At 38.9% G+C, this 6,006-nt stretch overlaps 1 pseudogene; it reads left to right on the top strand.

Annotated features, from left to right (window-relative positions):
• Positions 1-3,778: 3,778 nt before the first annotated feature.
• Positions 3,779-5,588, top strand: LOC105718646 (tyrosine-protein phosphatase non-receptor type 11-like; annotated as a pseudogene).
• The last annotated feature ends 418 nt before the right edge of the window (positions 5,589-6,006 follow it).

Below are 6,006 nucleotides of genomic sequence, written 5' to 3'. Positions count from 1 at the left end.
TCCAAACTATGATCCAATTAAGCTTGAGCAGGGTAGCTTGTCTTTGAGCTTTATTCTGATCCCAGGAGGGGTCTTAGATTTCTCTCACTCTCTCTGGTGAACTAGCTGGCCTATGGTTTGTTGTTGTTAATTAAGAAAACCTATTGTTTTTGAGAGCATTCTAAAGCTTGAACTTCTCTACCCTCTGTTTCAAAAAAAAAAGTTAGTTCATTTGGGGAGAGTTTTAGAGCTCTGTTCTTATGAACTGCCTCTCCCCTTGGGTAAAATCTTTAAGTTACTCTTCTGCAAGCTGGATGGGGAAGTCTCTCTGTTTTGGAACCTGAATTGAGCTTGTATGAGGGTGATTGCAGCCCTAGTTTTCTTTGACTGCTGCACATAGGATCTCTCTGTCCTATGAGTGGGTACCAGTTAGAGGAAGGGATCTCCCCACCTTTCAGATGCCCTCACCAGGAATTTAGCCTCCTCCACTCAATTGGAGGGCATGAGAAATGCTAGGGACCTAAGCTGTGGATAAGAAATTGTATCCCTTAACTGCAGGCTGAGGGGAGAGGGAGCCCTGCAGTCTTAGCCACATCCACCCAGAGTAGAGCTTCTGTCAAGGTGAGTTGAGATTAGGGGAAAGGGAAGAAGTTACCTTGCCTTTTTTTTTTTTTAATGCCCTTGGGACAGTTTTCACAAACTATTGTCTTTCAAATAGCTTTTATTGGTCATTTTTATTTCAATAAACAGTCACTTTATAAGCGTTCTCATGTGACTATCCCAGAAGATCCTTAAAAATTTTTGATCACTTATTTTCTGGCACAATGATATTTCAGGCTCTCCTATCTTTCACTGCCCCAGTCTGGAATGTAGCCAACTTCTCACAGGATCTTCCTTTCCATTCAGAGAACCGCATTTACAAATTAGATATGTATGCCAGCTGTGTTATTTGCTATTCTGTGGTGTCATTGCTTTCAGTCCCTTTCAAGTTGACAGAGCTAGCAGGGAAATATGTATTTATGTATATATATATATTCATTCTGATTCCTTTAATTTCAGTCCAGTGCTACAAGTTCCTTCCTCTTGTTCCTGTGTTCTTATTCCACAGTGAGAAATCTGTGAGTAATATCAATATATTTTTTATTTGCTCTATCTTACAATAAATATGTTAAAAATTGACACCAATACAGCTACCAGTAGTAAACCTTAAGTAAAATTTAAGATTCCTTTTCAGTTGACACTGTTCTTATATTATCCCTTGGAGGATAATATCAGCATACTTGGTTCAAGATATATTTGAGTTAATTTTTAAAAACAATGTAGATGTTATTAATTTGATACACAACTTGTTTAAAGTTAGTTTCAGAATTCTATCCTTTCTAGTTTTAGATTTTGAAGATGTAAAATCTTAACATGATTTAAAGTAAAAATTATACACTCCCTGTTCCCACCCATTTTATATAGGTAACACTGTTATTAGTTTCTGGTTGCTCCTATATTTGTTTCTTTTTGCAAATTTAAAATTATTATAATATTAAATATAGACCCGGCATGGTGGCTCATGCCTGTAATCGTAGCACTTTGGGAGGCAGGGGTGGGAGGATTGCTTGAGGTCAGAAGTTTGAAACCAGCCTGGGCAATATAGTTAGACTTTATTCTTATGGAAAAAAAATTAATATATATATGTTCATATTCTTATTTTTCCTTTTTTTCTTGCACAAAAGTTTGCATACTATAAATGCTCTCTTGAAACTTTTATCTCTTAATAATATGATGTGGAAATGGTAACATTTTATAGAGAGATTTACTTTTTAAAGTGCTGAATTGTTTAAATTGTTCCATGTATAAATATATCATAATTTAATCGGTCAATTTTTTTTTTAAAAAATATGTATTTGTAATAGAGATGGCATCTCGCTATGTTGCTCAGGCTGATTTTGAACTCCTGGTCTCAAACAGTCCTCCTACCTCAGTCTCCCAAAGTGCTGGGATTACAGGCCTGATCCACTGTGCTTGGCCATTCGAAACATTTTCTAACCAATGGACATTTGACTTATTTTTCATACTTGGTACAAATAACACTATTTTAACAATCTTACATCTGATTTCTTCTTTTTTTGAGATGTATTCAGGTTAAATTCCTGAACGTGGGATTTCTGAATCAAAGCTTAAATACATAGCTAGTTTTGTTAGAGATTGCCAAATTCCCTATCATAGGGGAATTTATTAGTTCCCTAGGGCTCTAATAACAAATTACCACAAACTGGGTGGCCTAAAACAACAGATATTTATTCCCTCACTGGAAGCTAGAAGTCTAAGATTAAGGTCTGTAGAGAGTCTAAGGGAGGATCCTTTCTTAACTCTTTCTAGCTTCTAGTGGTTGCTGACAATCTTGGAGTTCTTTAGCTTATAATTGCATAACTCCAATGCTTGCCTCTGTCTTCACATGGTGCTCATCCCTCTGTGTTTGTGTGTGTGTGTGTGTGTGTGTGTGTGCGCGCGTGTGTGTACAAACTGTATATTTCTGAATTTAGTAAGGATACTAGATATTGGATTAGGGCCCACCTTAATCCAGGATGACCTCATCCTAACTTGATTACATTTGTAAAGACCCTATTTCTAAATAAGGTCACATTCATAGATACTAGGGGTTAGGATGGAACATATCTTTTTGTAGGACACAATTCAACCAACTATAATGTGCTACCCTTTTCACTGCATTTGCTACAAAAGAGTGTCTGCTTCCTCATTGTCTTCACAAAAGACAGTGTTGCCAAATCATTGATGCCTTTGCTAACTATATAGGTCCTACACAATAGCTCAGCGTTTCTATTATTATGAGAGATGTTGACTGTCTTTTATATTTTCATGTACCATTTTGTCTCTTTTTATGCCGTAATTAAAAGTGTCATAAAAATTTCAAACCTTGAGAAAAGTAGAGTGCACATTTTAATGAGTGTATATTTCGGACATCTGGCTTAGTTGTCAACATTTTACCAATCTTGTTTTATCCTATCATTCATCTATAAGAACTTTAATATGTAACTAACATCTAGAACTAAAAAAAAGACAACATAATAGCAATACCATCATTATACCTAACAACATTATAAATTATTCCTTAATTTTATCAAATCCCAGTCTGAGCTGAGGTTGTCTAAAAAATCTTTTTAGTATTTCTCTAATGTATTAACTGAAGGGATAGGACAAGATTGTGCCTACTGTCCTTCTTCATTTTAAAATTTGGAGATTTACTCTCCAATTCTTCATAATAAAGGAAGAGAAACCTTGCTATTGTAAGCCTTGAACTACTGCTGCGTAATGATCTCATTACTTACTGGTGAATGCCACAGAGCACTGTTTCCAAGATCTCTTCAGTTTGTCATAGTCTTATTTATTGTGTTACCATTAGGTTGTTATCTATTTCTTTCTTGGAAATAGAGCGACTTGGTTCTGTAATGGGACTTTGTTCTGAAACCATTTTTCAGATGTGACAGTAGACTATAATGTCGCCTTAATTTTGCTGTAGGCTTAATAGGGAGTGAAAAATGTCATTGGTGGTGGTAGGATTACAGGCCATCATTTTTTTCTCATTTGCTATATCCTATTCTTCCAGAATCTTGACTTTACCTTTTCACTGTTCCCCACATATCTGCATTACTGCTACAAGCTATGTGCTATCCTTCCTAGACAGAGTCAGACTTGCAGGGTTCAAAGCTCACTTCTGCCTTTCACCAGCTATGGTATTGGGTACCATTTCCTTATCTGTGAAAGAGAAAACTAGGATATCATGGGGGCGATGGCGGCAAAGGGCGTGGGCAGAGGAGGAGCAGGCCGGGCCAGGTGCTTGCTCTGCCTCGAGTCCAGTCCTGAGCAGGCCTCCCTCAGGCCAGCTTAATGTGTCCGAGCTCAGTGGAGCCTGAGCAAGGAGCGGGTCCATCGTGGAGCTGGAGGGCGGGAGGAACATAACACTGCTGAGATGGTTTCACCCAAATATCACTGGTGTGGAGGCAGAAAATCTACTGTTGACCAGAGGAGTTGATGGCAGTTTCTTGGCAAGGCCTAGCAAAAGTAACCCTGGAGACTCCACCCTTTCCATTAGTGGAAATGGAGCTGTCACCCACATCAAGATTCAGGACACTGGTGATGACTGTGGCCTGTATGGAGGTGAGAAGTTTGCCACTTTGGCTGAGTTGGTCCAGTATTACACATGGAACATCACAGGAAATTAAGAGAAGAATGGAGGTGTTACTGAGCTTAGATATCCTCTGAACTGTGCAGATCCCACCTCTGAAAGGTGGTTTCACAAACACCTTTCTGGAAAGGAAGCAGAGAAAGTATTAACTGAAAAAGAAAAGCATGGTAGCTTTCTTGTTTGAGAGAGCCAGAGCCACACTGAAGATCTTGTTCTCTCTGGAGAGCCATGATGGCAAGTCTGAACTGACCCATGTCATGATTTTGTCAGGAACTGAAGTACATGTTGGTGGAGGAGAATGGTTTGATCTTTGACAGATCTTGTGGAACAATGCTAGAAGAATGCTATGATGGAAACACTGGGTACAGTACTACAACTAAAGCAGCCCCTTGACTCATATAAATGCTGCTGAAATAGAAAGCGGAGTTTGAGAACTAAGCAAATCAGGTGAGACCATGGATAAAGTAAAACAAGGCTTTTGGGAAGAATTTGAGATACTACAATAGGGGTGCAAACTCTCTATAGCCAAAAAGAGGGTCAAAGGCAAGAAAAAAATGAAAATAGATATAAAAACATCCTGCCCTTTGATCATATACCAGGATTGTGTTACACAACAGTGATCCCAGTGAGCCTGTTTGAGATGACATCAATGCAAATATCATCATGCCTGGATTTGAAACCAAGTACAACAATTCAAAGCCCCCAAAAAGTTACTTTGCCACACGAGGCTGCCTGCAAAACACGGAGAACGACTTTTGGTGAATGGTGTTCCAAGAAAACTCCCGAGTGAGTGTCCTGACAACAAAAGTGGAGAGAGGAAAGAGTAAATGTGTCAAATACTGGCCTGACAAGTATGGTTTAAAAGAATATGAAGTCATGTGTGTTAGGAATATCAAAGAAAGCGCCACTAATGACTTTATGCTAAGATAACTTAAAGTTTCAAAGGTTGGACAAGAGAATATGGAGAGAACAGTCTGGCAATATCACTTTTGGACCTGGCTGGACCAGAGTGCCTAGCGACCCTGGGGGAGGCACTGCAGTGCTGGAATTGGCCAGACAGGGACGTTCATTGTGATTGATATTCTTACTGACATCATCAGAGAGAAAGGTGTTGACTGCAATATTGACGTTCTCAAAACCATCCAGATGGTGCAGTCTCAGAGGTCAGGGATGATCCAGACAATTTATCTATTATATTGAAACACTACAATGCAGGACTGAGGAAGAGCAGAAGAGCGAGAGGAAAGGGCAACAATATACCAATATTAAGTGTTCTCTAGCAGACCAGATGAGTGGAGATCAGAGCCCTCTCCCGCCTTGTACTGCAGTGCCACCCTGTGCAGAAATGGGAGAAGGCCATGCTAGAGTCTATGAAAATGTGGGCCTGATGCAGCAGCAGCAAAGTTTCAGATGAGAAAACCTGCCAAAACTTTGGCACAGAAATAGATGTGGACTTTCACCCTCTCCCTCAAAAGACCAAGAACAGATGCAAGAAAGCTTATGTGAAGACAGAATTTGGATTTGGAAGGCTTGCATTGTGGATGACTACCTTTTGATAAGCAAAATTTGAAACCATGTAAAGACCACTGTATTTTAACTCGGCAAAACCTGCTTCCCAATTGCTCATTTCCTCAGATAGGAAGAAATCATCTCTACAATGTAGATATTATATTTTATGGAATTTTGTTTTAAATTGAGGAAGCAGTTAGTGTGCCATCTTCTGCTGATTACGGGGATTCAAATTCTAGTTGTGTTAACATTTATTGTGTTACCATTAGATTGTTATCTATTACTTCCCTGGAAATAGAGCTTGCTTTCTTTTTATAACTTTA

Source organism: Aotus nancymaae, unplaced genomic scaffold, assembly GCF_030222135.1.
Source record: "Aotus nancymaae isolate 86718 unplaced genomic scaffold, 86718_ANA_hifiasm-v0.15.2.pri h1tg000041l, whole genome shotgun sequence".
Lineage (NCBI taxonomy): Eukaryota > Metazoa > Chordata > Mammalia > Primates > Aotidae > Aotus > Aotus nancymaae.
Note: the sequence above shows the minus strand (reverse complement) of the source record. Positions and strands in the feature narration are given on the sequence as shown.